This window comes from Wyeomyia smithii, chromosome 2 (assembly GCF_029784165.1).
Source record: "Wyeomyia smithii strain HCP4-BCI-WySm-NY-G18 chromosome 2, ASM2978416v1, whole genome shotgun sequence".
Taxonomy (NCBI): Eukaryota; Metazoa; Arthropoda; class Insecta; order Diptera; family Culicidae; genus Wyeomyia; species Wyeomyia smithii.
The window spans coordinates 213,723,997-213,744,411 of record NC_073695.1 but is presented as its reverse complement, the minus strand read 5'-3'; the positions used below and the strand labels follow the sequence as shown (position 1 = coordinate 213,744,411).

The following is a 20,415-nucleotide window of genomic DNA, read 5'->3' as shown; positions in this document are numbered from 1 at the left end:
AACCAGTAGTTAGATATATGCGCGGTCGTAATTCAGACTTATTTACATTAATTTTTATTGTTCAAATCAAATTATTAATCCAGTTTCCTCTTTTTTTTTAAATGCGAGAAAAATCAAGAATTAGAGCAAACGAAGAATCAAGCAATTACCCTGAGGAATACAATCAAACAAAGGTCAATGAAAGAGTGATTAAAGGTAACAAACATAAAACGGGGTAAGTAGAGGATTAAGGCACAGCAGGTATGTAAAAAAGCAAATTACTATTACTATTGTTCTTACTATTTATCAAATGTTTCATCTGACAAGAGTTTTAATGAATAAAAAATTTGAATATATGTGCGGTTGGGAGGGGTTGCCTTGAGAAGCCCTGGACGCAGACCGGCATACGTGACAAATATTACATACATATATTACTAATTGACGAAATTTGTTAACATCAACCACAGTTACAACTATTCTTTTTTTCTTTTCATGCACCTTTCTGCAACTACTATCACTGTTCCCTTCGACTATCCACTATATTCAACCTTGTCTTACTATACGGTATTCCAACGCAGAATTTATTTGACCTCTCGGGTTACTATGCTGCGATGCCAAATCTAATCTCTCCACTGATGCAGCATGGAAAGTGTTTAAGCACTGGAGACTTGGCCCTGCGGCCGAAAATGAAATTTCAAATGACAATTACTGCCGGTACCCGAATAACTGTCCCATAATGAAAAACAACATGTTGAGGAAACGGCGATTTAATATTTTCCGTGAATTTTCGGATTTCCAGCAATTACATCCAGAACCAATGACCATAACAGTTTCATGGCACCACGAGTTTATCATTGAGAACAAAAAACCATGGATGGAATTGATTATACGTTATATAACTTGAAAAAAAGACAAAATGGGACTAAATATGCGGGTACATTTCAAAAATACTCGCATATTTTGTCCCATCACATATAAATTCAACCAGCAACTCTTGAAGATTTTAATACTTATTTGAAAACCAAAATTAATCCACCTAGTGGTCAGACTAGTGAACCTATAGATATGAGAAATGACAAGACACTCACCGTTAAGGCAACTGTCAACATCAAAACGGATAACGGCAATGCAAAATTATACAGATCGCCCGTTTTGATGTTGACAGCTGCCTTAACGGTGAGTGTCTCGGCGTCTCTCTGGTGTATAGGCTGACTAGGTCAGACCCAGCCTTTCTCATTCAAACTTTTATTTGTTTAAATAGATATACATGAACGCTTCAATCCAATAAATGTATATTCAATCTTTAGGTCCTAAAATATTGATGTTGTAATCTGTACATATAAAAAAATGCAGTCCGGTCTGTCTGCCTGTCTGATCCATGTAGGCTCGAAAACTACCGAACCGATCGACGTGAAAATTTGGATGTAGGGGTTTTTGGTGCCGATAAAGGTTCCCATGATAGTTTGAGACCCCTCCCTCATCTGGAAGGGAGGGGTCCCATACAAATGAAACATAAATTTCTGCACAACTCAAGAACAAACCAAGCAAATGAAACCGAATTTGGCATGTGGATGTTTAAAGGGGGAACAAATATGTCCATAATAGTTGAACGCCCCTCCCTTTCCTGGAAGGGAGGGGTTCCATACAAATGAAACACAAATTTCTGACATCTCGAGAGCTAACCAACTAAATGGAACCATATTTGACAGGTGAATGTTTTTAGTGGTAGCAATTTTTTTCCATAATCGACCTCAGGCAACATTTTGGAATGTACGGTGGCTTCCGGTTTCTGGAAAACAACCAAAAATGGCCGATTTTCACCCAATATAATAATATCCGGATCTAGAATGATACACAGGAGCTAAAATCGATCGAAATTGTCTTCAAATGCCATCATGAAATCCAAAATAGCGACTTCCAGTCAAGGATGGAAAAATCGTATCGCATAACAATCATTTGGGTATCATTTCTGAACTTGCTATTCATAAGCTTTCAATCCCAGCAAACCATCGCTATTAAAAGTTACACATTCTCACGCATGCAAGAGACAACTCATAGCAAAGAAATATATGGTAGCTTTCTTTGATGATTTTGTTTCAGTATTGCCTGCTTTAGGTGGAGCGAGCAACATATAGCGAGTTTTTCACGAATGAATCGTAAACGATTGGAATCGAGCGATCGCAGCGATTCTTTCGAATGTGGGTTGCTTGCAGGCGTAATTCGGCTACTCCAGATCGTGCTTTCACCGTGATACACCGCGATGATTCTTAGTGATTTCAAATATAACATGCTAATGCACCATACTAACATTCCCGTAAGCATTGATGATACCTAGTTACTCCGGTAAGCAAACAGAACGCAATCTAACGTTAATTTGGATTCATAATTTTGTATCACTGGCGATAATATCTAATATCTCAAAGCTTCTCGCGATACCGTTGAAAGCAAGTGAACTTGGATACAATAAATACTATCGTGTTTGAATCATTAAGTCTCCTTCTATGGTATTCGGAACTTTTAGAAGCGAAAAACAATCAGCAGCGTTTCTATGGAAAACTTGTACGCGAGTGGAAACAATTGAACGATACCTGATGAATCAAAGAACACATTTGCATGAAATATTGCTAGTGAGTGAAAATTTCCATGCTTGCTTCCAGTTTCTGAAAAACAGCGGCAAACGACCAAATACCACCCAATATGGGTATTTCCGGAACCGTAATGATGCACTGGAGCAACAAATCGACTTCAGACAACCTTTTGAATTGTAAGATGGCAACTTCCGGTTTCTGGAGAACGGCCTGAAATGAACGATTCCCATTAAATATGAGTATCTCCGGAACCAGAAAGATGGACAGAAGCTTAAAATTGATCACAGACACAATCTTGAATTTTAAGATGGTGACTTCCGGCGTCTGGCAAACAGCCGAAAACGGCCAAATACCGGCGTTTTCGGAACCAGAATTACGCCCAGATGACAGAAATTGATTTCACAGGCAATTTTGAAGTCTACTTTCGTCCGACTTTCGGTTTCTGAAAAACAGCCCAAAGTGACCAAATAACAGCCAATATGAGTATCTCTGGAGCCAGAATGTTGCAAGAAGCTAAAAATTGTCCTCAGACACCATTATGAATTGTAGGATGGCAACTTCTGGTTTCTGAAAAACAGCCAAAAATGGCCGATTTCCATCTAACATGAGTATCTCCGGATCTAGAATGATACACAGCAGCTGAAATCGACCACAGACCCCATTTTGGATTCTAGGTTGGCAATTTCCGGTTCCTGGGAAACAGCCGAAAATGATCGAATAATACCCAATATGGGTGTTTCTTCAACCAGAATGACGCTCAGAGGCCAGAAATTATCTTAAATACCATTTTGAATCCAAGATGGCGACTTCCGGTTTGTGAAAAACAGCCTAAAATAACCAAATATGAGTATCTCTGAAACCAGAATGATGCAAGGAGCTAACAATTGACCTCAGGCACCATTTTAAATTGCTTAATGGTAACTCCTAGGAAACAGTCGAAAATGACCGAATAATACTCAATATGGATATTTCCGTAATCGAGATGATGCATAGAAACCAAATATTGACCCTGGACACCATTTTTAATTTAAAGACGACCACTTTTTTTTGTCCTGTATGGGCTTCCTCACTGCGACCAGAATCGTAGATCTATTGTGAGATATGCCCGGGTGTCTGCTGTATCCCGCACTTCTGTTAATAGCAATACCTCTATTGAGAAGTGGCATGCTTATTATTATTGCTCATAAGTGCTTGTGTGTAATGTGCTACTCTTCCTTACACGCTTACTGTTCTACTATGTTACGATTCGTGGTAGGCGAGGTAACCGATAAATAAAACACGAACCGTACTTAAAACAGATTAAAACTATTTATTAAACAACGAGGTACAATGAATATGCTTGCTACATTTTCGCGGTTAGAAAGGAAGAGACTATGATCGCGCGTTAACTTGCGTCAAACTGGATGACAGCTATCACTGTCACCAGAGAGCTTTAACTGCGATGTGGTGTTAGGCAGAGTCTATGGTATATAGAGTCGCGCGAAGAGAAAATCTATCGTTCGGCAACACAGCTTTTGTGCCGTTTGTTGCCAAGAACTATACAGTTCTGTTTTTCACCATGCATAAGCGAATATCATTTTTTGAAATTCTTCACAAGGTACACAGTTTTAAAAGATTACACCGGTGATGTTTTGTTAAATTTAAGTGAATCAGTGTACAGGTTTAATGTTGGATTAAAATGTGTAAGTAAAACTTCGGAAAAACACATATTCTTTATTACGCTCAATTACAACACTTTTCATCCACTCCTAACATTATCACCTTGTTTATTTACATTGCTCGATTGGTACCCTCGTTTGACACTGATTTGGTTCCTTTGGTTTCATCTTTGCGGGACTCCTAAACATAGACTCTGGTGTTAGGGATGTCCACGTCTCCAACATCTCCCCTTTAATACAGCTGGTAAGGGTTGAACCGTTGCGGGGCCCTTCGTGTACGGGAAGAGCGACGAGATCAATCAGCTGATTCGGATTCGGTTGCAGATCTGAATTCGAATGACGAGTTTGAAGACGAAGACGATGTCGGGGAAACAGGAACGATCGGTGACTCGACGAGTGTACATGCTGACCTTGAGCTTACAGGTGTAGACTGTGCAGATAGATTAACGGCAGCGAGAATATCAATATTCCAACTGTCTTGCAGGATACTCAGTGGTAACTGGCTGGTTTTAGCTGCTACTGGCTGAGTGTGTGTGCTACGTACACGAATTTGGTTCACATGAGATCGTATCAGCTTGCGATCGTTAATCCAAACATTGTACATCACCTGATCAATACGTTCAACAATTTTACCTGGGTCCCAATGTCATTGATTTTTAACGAAGATTTTTGCATACACATAATAACCACGGCTATACTGACGTTTTACACTAACATCACTGTTTGGAGAGTTTGCGAGGCTGACAACTTTGTTAGAGTATGCACAGATCGGTACTGTCCACAGGGAGAATGCATCTAGTAGGTCAATACCAAGCAGATGAATTGGGTTTTCCACTACGTAAAACTGTCCTCGGCAATGATTGTTATTGATGGAGACGTCGCAGTCAAATTTGAAAAGAAGCTGCAAAGGGTCCCCTGTTGCAGTCGCTGCTTTTTCCTTAGCTGGCGATGTTGGCGGTTTGCCGATTTTCTCCCACGTTTGTTTGGAAACTATGCTGATGTCGGACCCAGTATCCAACTGTAACTGAGCTTTAAAACCATTTAGGTGGGACTGAACGTAGTATCGCTTGCTGTTTACTGCATTCACTGACAAGCTTACCGTATTTGTTTTGAAGTTTTCTGATGGTCTGTTTTTATGGTGCGCTGCTTTTGGACTTCGTTTCGCACTCGAACAATAACCTTCGCGGTGCCCAATTTTACCACAATCATTGCACTTGTGTTGTTTGTGGAGACAATCTCTGACGAAATGCATTCCACCACAACACCAACAAGGTGTAGCTGGTAGATTTTTATTTTTGTTCGTATTGTTTCCTGCTGGGAGTCTCGACGAGCGATTTGGAAACTGCTGCTTACGGTTGATATACTGCACTGATGATGATGGTACAGATTCTATCATTGCTGTGTCCCGTTTTAAACACAATAAACGTTGGCAGTCTTCCGAAAGATGTTCCAAGGTGACATCGCTGCGCTTCTCAATTTTGGAAAGCAGTCGTGTACGTACCTCACTATCTCCCTCTGATTTTAGTCAGCGAACAAACATAAGACACTTGAACTGCTCCTCGGTGAGTTTGCTGAGCTCGAATTCAACGCAGGTTTTGTTTATCCGACATGCATATGTGACGTAGTCTTCGGAAGGTTGTTTTGATACCTGCAGGCAGCGATAGCGTTTACTGATGATAGATTCAGCCGCACCGAAAAGCGATTTCAGTTTTGCGACTGTTGTTGCGAATGGAAAGTCCTTCGGAGCTTTAGGCAAAATGAAACTGATGTAACGTTCATGTTCTGCCGTTCCCATTTTTCGCATTAGCAAGCGAACTTTTGCTTCCTCGTCTAATCGCGCCGCATCTTTTTCGAAAAGATCATCATACCGAGCATACCAGGCAGCGAAGGTGATGTTGTCTTCCGGACTGTAGCGAAATTCCTTGATGTTATTCGCTAGCGAGTCGAGAATCATTTCAGGGTTTGTTGGAACCTGAACATGAAAAGACGACATAATGTTCCGAAAGAAATCCTGCTGCTGGTGCATAAGCTGCTGCTGTTGCTGCTGCATAAAGAGCAGCTGCACTAATTGCTGGAAGAACTGGGCGTATGCATTATCCGGAGCGGGCTGACTGGCTGGATTCGGAGTGTTGTGCAAATTATTCTGCTGCATTCCGAGATACTGATGGTCTGCTGCTGCTTGCAAGAACCGTTGGAACTGATTGCCTCCCGGTGTCGGCTGCTCCCTTTGGGGTTATGTTCAGTTGAACCGCGTCTTCTGATACACGTGAGTGACGGAATTGCAAAGAATAATAAAATTCCGCGTTTAACTACTCGTCGCCACTATTACGATTCGTGGTAGGCGAGGTAACCGATAAATAAAACACGAACCGTACTTAAAACAGAATAAAACTATTTATTAAACAACGAGGTGCAATGAATATGCTTGCTACATTTTCGCGGTTAGAAAGGAAGTGACTATGATCGCGCGTTAACTTGCGTCAAACTGGATGACAGCTATCACTGTCACCAGAGAGCTTTAACTGCGATGTGGTGTTAGGGATGTCCACGTCTCCAACATACTATACCGATACTCGTGCCTCTTGCCAAATATCACCAATTATAATTCTCTGGAGTAGTTTCGTCGTGCGTCCTTCTGGCCAGTTTTATTGATAAGAGGGACTTACTTTTTGTTAAGAGGAAGTCACGCAAAGGTATTTGTAGATTTCAGCGTAAAGGAAGGGTAACTGGTGGGGAGCCTGAGAATAAACCCATGCTTAAGTCCTTTTTTGACATCGGATGGCCTGGTTCTACTAAGATTCGAACCCACGACCATCCGTTTGACAAAGCGGACTCTGTAACCTTGCGGCTACGCAGCTCCCATGACGACCACTTTTAGTTTCTGGAAAACAACCAAAATAACTAAATACCTCCCAATATGGATATTTCCGGTGTTAGATTGATGCCAGAAAATCTGCTGAATATGACCGAATACCACCCAATATGAATATATTCAGAATTAAGGCGATTTACAGAAGCCAAAAGTCGAGGATGTTGTCATTTCGATAAAACCAATTATTTTAAACGATTTGTTATTTGACTTTGATCATATCCTATGGCCGATTCGTCGTGCATTTGCAGATTTAAAGCACATCGCAAGGAATCAATGAATTTGTAACGTTCAAATAGTACGATACCACATTTAAATTATGTTGAGGCCACATATATCGATCAAAGCAAGAATAGTTTTAAATAGGCTTTGAATTTCTTTTCTTTCCATAACTTTTGAGCTTTATCAAATTGTTATGAAGTTTGTTATTTGTAAGTTTGAGAGATTATTCGTTCGTATGACACTAGTTATGTTGAAATGAGTCATGTTATCTTTGAGATAATAGACTTTCGTTGTTTTATAAACAATTTAATACATAACAGTTGGTTAAGTTCGATTATAATCAAATGAAATGGGAACGTATAGGGCAGTCAAAATATGAAACCACGTGTTCAATCATAATTCATCAGTTAACCCTTAACTAGCCCGCTCATCTGATAATAATATGATCAAATCGGTTGTGTAGTTTCTGAGATAATGAAGTTTCGTGATTTTCACATTTCGGTACATTGCAGACGAAGTTACAGTTCGATTACAGTAAAATTCAATAGGGTGTTATGAGGCAGCTAGACTTATAAATTGACACTATATTTGTTGAAATTAGGTCAACCATCTCTGAGAAAAGTGAGTGAGTACAAGTGGTCGTCGGAATATGTTCCTTTTCATAGCTGGATTTCACATTTTTAAGCATAACAGACAAAGTAATAGTCCGATTGCAAAACAAATCAATAGGGTCTTATGGGGCAACTAGACCTTCCATTTGACACTGATTTTATGAAAATCGGTCCAGCCATCTCTGTGGGCAGTGCACGTTAATGATGCTGTAGTTGAAGAACCGGCCCCTAATTCTCAACTTACACATCCTCGCACTAATCGACTGCCACCCGATTACGCGTTTGCGCATCCTACCCAGCATTATAGAGCCAGCCCCAGCTCGTTGGTGATGCCAACACCTTGTCACGCCGGAGTCTGAAGACATTACACACTTCCACTTTAGCTAAGGGCACCAAATTTCACAAAAGCGATTAAAAGCTATAATTTTTCGTTTTTTTCCAGTTTGAGTTCCAGGGTAATTTTTTTGCTTTTGTTAACCAGTTGTCAACATAGATTTACGCAAAAGATCGAACAGAAAATGAAGTCAACATTATAAAGGGTGTCTTATATCAAATTTCATCGTGGGGAAAACGCTGTAGAAAATTACATATTGGGTATTTTGTCTTGAAAATTTGAGCAGAAGTAGTTTGGAGTGTAACGTTTACCCTGTATTTTCATCGCTGTCAGTTTTTCGAAAAATAGAAAAAATCCGCTACTGTAGAAGCAACGTCGTGAATTGATTTTGTGCAAGCACTTGAAAAATCGTCATTGCTCTCATCGTGACAAGAAAAAGTGGGTTTGCATACAAAAAAGTTGCAGCCAGATGTTGTTCAAAACCTAATGAGTAAAGTTATAAGGTGTGAACGCGTTATATTTTATTATCTGAAAGTTTGAAAAGAATCGTTCAACTAGGTAATTTTCTACTGCGTTTTTTCCGTGCTGCAATTTGATGTGGGAGAGTGGAACACACTTAAGCTTTTTAACCGTTCCTGTGAATTTTAGTGCCTTTGGCTAGACCGGAATGTCTTCAGAGACTTGATTGAAGTTTTACTATTAGCGTAGAAGCGACGAATCCGGCGTGCAATTACTCTGCGGCCTTTCCACGTACTTCTGTCCATGCTAGGAGCACCAGAAATTCACAAAAACTATTGTACAGCTTGATTCTTTCATTTTTCCCAGTTTGAGCTTGTGGGTAAAACCTGTGTTGATCAGTGTTTTTCTCGCTGTAAAACATATACCTAAACGGTTTGCAAGAATTGGAGCATGACATCATCAATTCAGATTTTCACAAAAATATTTTATCTGCCGTATATTTGAAGAGATAGTGATAGTGTGAAATCCATCAGCGTGTTGTCAACGAATTAGCGGAATGGTGCCCACCACGAAAGATCGGAATTAGACTGCAGTTGATATTACTAGTTGTTATACTGATAATAATGATACGCTTAGAATTCAACTATTTACCGTTTGTGCAGTTATTGGGCAGCTCATTCCGTTCATGGCGTTACTTCATTTTTTCGAAAAACCGGCAATAGAATTGAAAAAGTGACGCAGATTGAGAATGAAAAGCATCTCAAGTCACTTTTTCAACCAGATTTCCAGTTTCGCAATTTCGTAAGGTGTCGTACACAAATTACGTAACGCAAAAAGGTGTGAGGGGGATTGTGTTTGCGTTACTCATTGTTACATATTGGGGAGGAAGGGGTAGCTGACAGTCACATAGCTGTGATATTTTCTCGCAGGAGGATGAAATAATTAAATGTTGTTAATCACTATTAAAATGATTAAAATGATGTTAAAATGATTAACAACATTTAATCATTTCGTATGACATATCTAGTTCACTAATATGGATATATATTTGCACCGCCAACTTACTTTCCGACCACCAGCTTATAACATCCACATCCCTGTCACGAACGTCATCCCCATACACATTTCGCTTGAAGCCGTTTTTCTCTGGCTCTCTGGCTCGATTACGCGTCAAAAGGCTGTCAGTGCTTGCGAAACAGCCGATTAAGCACCGTTCATGCGAGATCAACTGTTGCTGCAAGTGGTGTGAAGAAATGCAGAAAGCGAGAAACGATTGTTTTGTTTTGAACGTTTCATGGATTTTGTGCAGGACATAAATGGTCACGTTCAAACATGTTTCAACACGTTCCGGATAGCCCTACATTCAATATAGTTAGAAGCACGCAAAAAATCCGTACAGTAACACATGCGGCACAATGAACGTAGCTTATGACCATATTTCCAACAGTAGCGCCATCATCATCGGCGGCGGCTTCAGGAAACTGTTGCCATGACATCGGTTTGATAACATCTCATTGCTTTCAATGATGTCGTATTTTTAGAACCGAAAGTCGACTGAATTTACGAGACAAACAAACCCCGCGTGAATGGAAGATTCCGCTGATTTTACGCTTAATACATTTTATCAATTACAATTTCTCGGGAAGCCGGCAGCACGTAGAAATCACTTTTATGGTCTATTCGGTCGCCACAATCATGACTCGCCTCGACGGCGCCAGCAAACTGGTAATCAGCTTCCTAAGTGGGTAAAAGAAAAACCGCCCTTGATGTGGCTGGCCGTTATTTGCACGACCACCCGCCCCCGGGGTATGGCGATATTCATGCGCCATGCCGGCGAAGGCCCTTTCACGTTTGTTCGTATTTACATATCTGGTTGAATAGACCATTCAGTTAGCGTTTGCACGGCTACTTGCGGATGTTAAATGGTGCTAAATTTTAATTATAATTATCTTGTTAGAAAAAATGTAACCGGTATGTGTTTAACATATTGGCTTCTATTGCTACGTTTCCTCACTATAACTAAGTCAACTGGATTAGTTTTGGGAAGACAGTAAACGTCTTTGAGTATACCAGTTTCAAGACAAATGATTCACAACATATTTTGGTTTCGACTGCTATAAATAAAATCTTGTCCAACACGTACAAAGCAAGCGGCTCATCGATGGTAAACACTATTTCCATCTCTGTGTCTCCAATGTAATACAAATTCATTTATCTAATACGGCCCCAGCGGCAACGGAAAAATTCATGGTGCGTACATTCAACAGTAAACATTTACATTCCGTCAATTTCATAAATAAATTACAAGTAATTGAGCAGTTTTCTCGGAAAAACACTTTCTTATAGTCCTGTCCTGTTGGTCCAATCGGTAAAGGTTGGCTTCGCTTTAGAAGCATTGAAATGCACAATTATCGTTGTCAGAAATTATTCTATTACAAAAGCTGATGTAGATTGTTTCATCAATAATTAATGAAATTTTAGGCGTTTTTATATTTATATGATCGCAGGCATATCAATACGCTCGTGTCCCTATTAAAAATTATTTATGAAGATTTACATAGACTCAATCTATAGAGAAATGAAAATGTTGAGACTAAGGTCAAGGAATTGAAACCATATACAAACCCCTTTTGCAAGCTAACGAAGATCTTTAAGAAACCTTTGAAGCGTATCGAGCAATTCTATGAAAAATGTCCAATACTTTTTTTTTTACTGTCATTCTCGATTTGGCTGAAACTTTGCTCATACGTTCTTATGATTTTTTTATGAATGACGACTAATTTTTGAAAAGAGTTAATGTAAAAATGGTAGATAATCGCTCCATTATTCATCTCAATTTTGAGAGTATTGAAGAAAGGGGTATGCTGAGAGACAGGAAATTATTTAAATTAATTACTATCATGTTATGATACGGCATTAGAAAAACAATGGTTTGACTCACTATCAATACGGGTCGCGTTGCAATGGGACACCTGAAAACATGTCTAATAGCAAGAGATGGCTCTTTTTCAGTGGTAGTAAAATCGAAATTTATCCGAGTATTTTGCTCATTGACCGAGAATACAGCTATCAAATGTCTTCTATACATTTTATTCTAACTTTCTGGTACTTACTTTCACTTAACGCAATCTATTTTTATCAAAACACATGTAAAAACAATATCGCACGCTTAGCCTTGGGGCTAATAGCGGTCTCGACCAATCAGATTAGTTGAGAGAATTCGTTATCGATATTGTTTTTGGCGCATTTTGTATGTGTAGGATAAGTACAACGATACACCGTGCCCCAGTGCTGAGTCGAGAAAATTTCCAGCTCGAAAAGATCCTCGACTCGATCGGGAATCGAACCCGATATCACAACCGTGTGGGAAAGCTAGCCGACGGACATCGCTAACCACAGAGCCACGGGGACCAAAACACATGTTTTTGCTATATAACTCCATGGGCGATTAAAATGACTGTTCGACTGACAGCTGGCGCTGCAGTAAAAATGATGATGATGTTTTGTTGGCAGCATTTTAACCTATCAAAATTCCATTTGCAGTGAGTTTTCACAAGTTTACGTAGCGGGAAACTTGAAAAATTTAGATTTTATTCACTAAACGGTAGATTTAAACTCAGAAAATACAATTCCAACACGCTCTGTACCTACCAAATCCTGTAAAAACATAATCTCAAATTAGGAACTAAGACGGATCTCATATATTTGCAATTTCATAAGTATTTCCTTGACAGTAAGCAGTCTACTAGATGCTGCTGAAAGTTTCTAACCAGCTGTATTCATCTTGACGCCAAGAACATCCATTTTATGCAAACACCACACGAAAAACAGTCTCCTGTGTATATCAGCCTTGGCGAAAAATTTAATCTATCATCAATTTCCTAGTTCTGAAGTTCAAATCCAGAAGTCGCACGGTCTTTTTTAGTTTTGCGTTAAATCGCCAATTGCGTCTTACTTAGGGATACCATCCCACAGTGGGGCGACTCCATACAAATGCTGGCCAAGCAAGAAAATGCCTTCAAATCATGGAAAATACATGGTTTTAAAGTAATTTTGGGATGCTGAGTCCGAATTTGATATTATTTTTGCATGAAAATGCTTATTTTCGACGGCAGAGAAATTTTCATGTTTTTTATATGTATTATATGAGGAAAATTTTACGTCGATTTTAATTTTTTGGAAAATAAAATGCATGATGCTTGAAAGACTTTCCATAAAAACATAAAATATTAATCAGTTATTAGGAAAATAAAAAAAAATATCAATTGAAAAATATGCTTTGTGTTGAAAATCACTTATGATTGTTTTTTTCAAAGTGACTATATTACATTGTTTATATTTATCGCATTCTTCTTTTTATTCACTTCTACCTTCATCTTCATTTTGTGGTAATTTTCAATACAGTTTTAATATCTTCAGGGAGAGTTTTCAAAAAGCAGTTTCTAACGTCAAAATAATAATTCACTATTTGCTCTGTAGAAATCAGCAGGCGATGTTTTATGTCATGGTTTGTGCTTACACGATTGTTTTTACATGTGACTGATATGATATAAACTTAAAACATGATTTTGGTACTCAGTGCTGGTGATCCAAAACATAAACAATGATTAGTTTTTGATACTTCGTTAATTATCGGACTATAGATGATGTAAACTTGTAAATAGGAAAATAGTGTTATCAATTATACTAAAACATGTTTGAAAACGTTATTATATATATGAAAAAAAAACGTTGTTATTATCAAACTTATACGAGCCATTTGTTATTTTGTTGACGGTTTGCAGTGTGCAGTTTTAATTTACATTTTGAAAGTACGATATGTGCCGAACACTCGTTGTTTCTCTTCGAAAGAATGGTACTCTGCGCAACTCTGCGCAGGATCGGACTAGATGCATTTTAAAGCATTTTTTTCCAAGCTATCTTTTAAAACTAGTGCCAATAGTGCCAAACCCTGCCGTCTAAACTTTAAACGCTGTTTTATCCAAAAAATACGTAATTTTTTTATTCCGCTTAATTTTTTTGAGTATTACAATGAGATTATACATTGTCCAATGATGAGGATTTGTTCTCCACTATTTTATATACAACTTTTCCTTAGACGTCATCAAGATTCAAGTTACCCTTGAGGCTCCAGCATGTTTCGCAACATTGCATTTTTTCCACGTAAAACGCTAAAAAACGCTGACTCAGTACACTTTGAAAAATCATAGAAAATTCAAATTTTGACGTAATGCTCTAAAAATTTGGATTCTGACACTTCAATAGTATACAACTATAGGAAAAATATAATTGAAATGAAATTCGCATATTCAATTTTGGGTCGATGGCCAGCGATTCCCCACTATGCATCCGTCCTGATTTAGCAGGAAATGTCCTGATTTTGAAGTCCTATTTGGGTGTCCTGATTTATTTTCAATATTTTAGCATTTGTCCTGATTTTCTTGAGATATTTAACTTTCTGGTGTGGCAATGAGCAGAATTTTTCAAAATTGCTCAATAAGTGTTTTCGATTCCAGGTCACTGTGAATGGTGTAAATATAGTGAGTATTACACTGTTGGCAGCTGGGAACGTGAATGCTCTCTCTAAATCAGTACCTAACTGGTGGTAAGTTTTTCTCAGCTTCTAGTAGACCGATCGGGCTGAATTTTTTTTTCAGTATATAGAAACATATTATCTATCTTGTTACGTAGCCGTTTTTGAAAATTCCAAAAATTGCCAAAATGGCGGCCATTCTAGTAAAAAAAATGTTTTTTTTTCATGAAAAATCACTATTTAAAAAATCATAAAACATTGAAAAACTCAGATATCAAAAAATGGCTACGTAACAAGTTAGATAATCCATTTTTACATGTTAAAAAAAAATTCAGCAAAATCGGTTCAGTAGATGCTGAGAAAAACTTACTACCAGTTGAAAAAACATGGTTTCGAGAAAAACACTGCCAATAGCGTAATACTCACTATATTTGCACCCACGGTGCACAAAATACATCTTCAAATATACCTTAATCCATAGTCAAAATGCCCGAACACCTCACCTTTCTCTAAACATCCGAAAAAAATATCACGAAAATTCATTATTTTTCAACTTTTCAGAGTAGGGTCCCCCCTTAAGGTGGTTCAAGGTTGCAAAAAGCAAGTTATCTCTTAGAAATCTTCATACAAATTTAAAATGCAATACGATAAGCGGAGTCATCAGTAATTGACTTCCGATAAGTTTAGGATTTTCGAGGGCTCCGATGGAAACAATAAAATTTTGTTCTGGCTCTTTGCTAGCAAATTTTAACATTTCCATCTGACGATGAGCCGCTTTAATACTCTTAGCCAAGCAACGACATCTAGTTCTGGTGTGAATGAAAAAATCGATAGCTTCAGCAATTCTTTAATAGATGGCAATACACAAACAGTTGCGTTCACAGGTGTGATTTGTTAGCAAAAATTAGCGGCGGTGTCCCATAGAGAAATGAGTGCGAGAGAATATTGAAGAGAGAGAACAGGACAGAATAACTAAGGAGATGAATTGTTTTTCTGCGATCATTAGCGGTACCGTGCAACGCACGTGCTGTGTATATTACCCGTTGATCAAAATCATGGTCACGGTGGTCCAAATCTTACAAAATAACAGTCGCAGTGGTCCAAATCTTACAAAAAAAAAACCGTTGTATAGTTCAGTCAACAACATTCAAATCGACATATAGAATTTCTTTTAGCAGTAGGTCTCAATAGTTTTGTCTTCTTGAAAAAGTCCTCAGTTAAAATTACAGCTCAATCGTGCAGCAGCTGCTTTCCCAGAAGTATAGTCACAAAATTCCGTTCCCACATACAGACATTCAATGCAATCTTCCATTGCAAAGCCTTAAATAGTTGATTTTCCCGACATTCCTTCGCTAGAATAAAGTGTTGATACTAGACTTCTTGTTCTCCACGGGAAAAAATGACCGCATGGTAACGAAATGAGTAGGCTGCAAAAAAAGTAAGCAATGTATGTAATTTTACGAGGATGCGAAAGATGAACAAAGAATGTGTGTCTTAGACTTACAAAAAAATTGCCATTTCAGGCGGGACCCGTCTAAAGCCTGTATCAGACTAACCGTTGTAGCGGTCAACCGCTACCGTTCCGTTCTTTTTCGACCAATCAGAACACAGCGGTCGACCGTCGCTTGTTGTTGTTGCAAAAAATAGAATCTTTTCTATTTTTGCCGCCGACCGTTCCCAACGGTTGCCGGCTGCTATCATTGACATGGCGAAGGCAAACGAATCTCTTCACACCTACACAAGATCACATATAGAGACTTGACAAATGAAAATGTGTGCTTCTCTTTTTGGCACACACGACAGCCAGTCAAAACATTGATAGCACCGGCAACGCTGGTTGGCGATGTCAATTTTCGACAAACGCACACTGGCAAAAATGAATCCAAATTCCCACTAATTAAAAGCCGCTGGGCTGGATACCTTAAATATAGCATTTCTTATGTAAAATTGGCCAATAAATCGATAGGTGATATTTTCATTCTGTGCAGGGCACGAGAAAGGGTCTATATTTCCAAAAATACGCAAAAATAGGGTGAAAAGAGGCGAGAAACCCCATTTCCCGTGCCCTGTCCAAAATGAAACCATCGCCAATCAATTTGTTGACCAATTTTACATAAGAAATGCTATATTTAAGGTATCCAGCCCAGCGGCTTTTAATTAGTGGGAATTTGGATTCATTTTTGCCAGTGTGCGTTTGTCGAAAATTGACATCGCCAACCAACGTTGCCGGTGCTATCAATGTTTTGACTGGCTGTCATGTGTGCCAGAAAGAGAAGCACATATTTTCATTTGTCAAGTCTCTATATGTGATCTTGTGTAGGTGTGAAGAGATTCGGTTGCCTTCGCCATGTCAATGACAGCAGCCGGCAACCGTTGGGAACGGTCGGCGGCAAAAATAGAAAATATTCAATTTTTTGCAACAACAACAAGCGACGGTCGACCGCTGTGTTCTGATTGGTCGAAAAAGAACGGAACGGTAGCAGTTGACCGCTGCAACGGTTAGTCTGATACAGGCTTAAGTCACACCTTCTGTCCTTGTTCATTTTTCGTCAATTTTTTATTACAATTCCCCGGTAAAGATCTATAAGGTTTACTTAGCCTTTTTTTTTTTGGAAGATAAAAAAAGCATAAAATTTTTGATATCGAAAAAAAAGTTGTTTATGGCAGACGCTTAGAAATAGATGAATCGTCGAGTCAGTAGGTTTTCGAACTGGAAAACAGAAATTTCGATTTTTCTTAAGTTTTTTTTTTGAGACTACACCAGAAGTGGCCAAATACCGATCGCCAACAGTGTTGTTTTGCAAAAACTTAATGTTATAAGTCACATATAAGTCGCAAGCAGAGTTTCGCTACCGTTTTAAATCTCGCCTGTGTTCCTGGAAGGGTACTTACCCCAAGGTTCCCCTCGATAAATCCGAAACAACGGAAAATTTTGAAACGTCCCCTACTGTCCCAAAATGATAGAATGATAAATGATAAAATTGCCAGTTTGTGTGAATTATTTTCGCTCAGAATTGCTAATATGACACAAATTACCAAATCTGAAGTAGGAGCTGCTCTTCTAGACATTAAGAAAGCATTCGAGAGTGTTTGGCATGAAGGTTTGATTGCGAAATGGATTTTCTACCAGGATGCACGATATCATTTTCCTGTAATGATACCAGCATTTCCGTAAATCATGTCGTATGCAGTCAATTGCAAAAAAACTTGGATATTTTCTCTTACTATATGCAAGTATGGAAAAATTGTCCCAATACTTCTAAAATTCAATTAATCATTTTTCCTAATAAGCTCAAGGCTTCTTTCCTCAAACTAAACAATGATTACATTATAAAGATGAACGGGGTTATTTTATTGGTTTTATAAGGTTATGTACTTGAAACTTTTTTGTGATAAGAGTTATCGTGTTGTTACAATATTATGTGACAGTGTGATATCTTATAATATATATATATATATATATATATATATATATATATATATATATATATATATATATATATATATATATATATATATATATATATATTATATATATATATATATATATATATATATATATATATATATATATATATATATATATATATATATATATATATATATATATATATATATATATATATATATATATATATATATATATATATATATACATATGCCTCGATGCCAAGCTCAACTTTAATCTGAACCGCTCATTTATCATTTCTAAGGCAACTCGACAACTCGGCTTCATTGGTAAAATAGGACGTGATTTTAATGATCCATACTGTTTGAAGGCGTTATATTGTTCACTCGTGAGACCAATATTAGAAAATGCGTGTTTGATTTGGTCTCCTTATCAGCTTAGTTGGACTCTGAGGATTGAACGAGTACAAAAAAGATTTATCCACTTAGCATTGAGAAATCTTTCCTGGCGTGATCCCGCTAACCTACCACCGTATTCCGAGCGGTGTCGCCTTATTGGCCTTGACACGCTTGAACGACGCAGGAGAATCCAGCAAGCCGGATTTGTGGCCAAGTTATTGAATGGCGAAATTGACTCACCGAGAACCCTATCTTTGCTGAATTTTCGCGCTCCGCAACGCTCATTAAGGTCCGCTGGATTGCTACAACCCAGAGTGCATCGCACAATGTTCGGTTACAATGAACCTGTCACTGCATGTGTTCGAGCATTCACTTCAGTTGAAGCGATCTTCGAATTCGGTGAACCGTCAAACAAATTCCTACGAAAAGTGACTATGTCTAATATTTTTTAATTGACCATATAGAATAATATTAGGACCAATGTTTTATATGCTGACTCGGGACAACCCAATGTATTTTGTTGAATTTAATGTTAGTTCGTAATGTTTGTAGTTTTATTATTGACAAATTGTAAATGCGTAATATTGTAAATGTTTAAAATTGTAAATGAATTCTTAACAAAAGATGATGGGGTTTTTATGCCTCCATGAGGATGGCCTCAAAAGGCTTTTCCCCATCCACTAACTTTCATGGAGACCAATATGGTCAGATGAAAATAGATAATAAATAATAAATAAATAATAATAAATATATATATATATATATATATATATATATATATATATATATATATATATATATATATATATATATATATATATATATATATATATATATATATATATATATATATATATATATATATATAAATATATATATGTGACATTGTGAGACATGTGTTTTCAACGATTCCTCCAGATTCAAAAATAAATTACTTACCCTTAATATGTTTCCTCCGGTAATTAAATCCTAGTGCTCTGAAAAGCGAAACTGTCATCCACAAATCCATTGAAGTATCGAACTCCAAAAGCTGGAAGGTATTAGGACCTTATCGCAGGGAACAGAGAGCAGAGTTAAAATGACTAGTCCGCCCTCGCATGTGTGCCGAAAGAAAAAAGGTTCCTGATTCAGTGGCAAAAGAGTGGACGACCAACAGTGTTTTCAACAGGGTTGCATGAGAATGGACGAGGACAGGGACTGTCTGACGATCGCGAATTATGGTATGAACCTTTATTATTGGTATCTGACTGGGTATTAATAGGTAGTGATGGTGACTGCAGAGTATAACCGAGAGTAGTAGGTGGTATATTTTAATATTATGAGAGGCGTTTTTGGGGGGTGATGAAAACAAGTTTCTTTGTGTTTTTTTCTGTGTCTAAATGTATATATATGTGTATTAATGTATTGTTTGTTTACATGTAGTAATTAATCCATATCTAGAATAGATTGTATTTTCATCATTTTCCTTGCGTTTTATTTTTGTTTTCCAATTTTTTTTTCGATTTGTTTGCTGCTCATGCAGATTTTTACTTAAACATCGTTTTGCTTTACTGTTTCTATACGCTGGGTGGAGGAGAATTTCGGTTTCACAGTTTACTATGTTTTGCTTTCCAGAGCATACTCTTGTGTTTAAGTGTACGTGTGTATGTGTGTAACTGCGTAGTTTGAATTTGTTATGTAATTTGCTTGTGTTCGTGTTGTTGTATTATAGTGTCATACTGGTTTTGTTTTATATGTTTTGGTGGATACAGCTTACAAGTGTAGTTTATTTATGTAATCATGTTTTCAGTAGTCATTTAAAGTATATAGTGTAGTGACATTTAATCTTACAATTGGTTAGCGATTTTGCTTTGATTTTGTTCTGACAATCGTTTCACAAGTATGTTTTCTAGCAGTTGTTTATTACTGGGTAAGTATTTGGAAATTGCTCTAGCAGCAATGTTTAAGTAGCATTTTCCACAGAGATTTTCCTTTCTACGGACATGCTTGTTTTTCAACATAAAAGTACTGGACTTTCATAGTCTCTGCATGAATGCACAATACAACTGTTAGCGTCTAATAACTATTAGTGTTGTAATTTTTTTCTTATTGATTTTACAAACGATATGTTTGGTTCTAATTTCTTTTCTCATCTTCCGTTCATTGTATGCATTTCAATGTCACTTGTGTTTTCATATGTATACGTGTTGTTCAGTGTCGCTGTTTGTGTGAGTGTCTAGTGTCATGGCGGTTATGTTTCTCATGTGTGTCTGCTTACTTCACTTTCCCTGGTATCGCATTCTTCCTCTACTTTCTCCATTCTTGGCTGGTGGGGTTGCACAGTGTCTTTGTTTCGGTGTTTTGTTAGTGTTTGCC

The 20,415-nt window shown here is 37.7% G+C and overlaps 1 protein-coding gene across 1 annotated transcript in view; it reads left to right on the top strand.

Moving 5' to 3' along the window:
- The window catches only part of LOC129725212 (nuclear inhibitor of protein phosphatase 1), a 489,093-nt gene that overhangs the window by 301,243 nt on the left and 167,435 nt on the right, over positions 1-20,415 (top strand). The window lies entirely within an intron of this gene.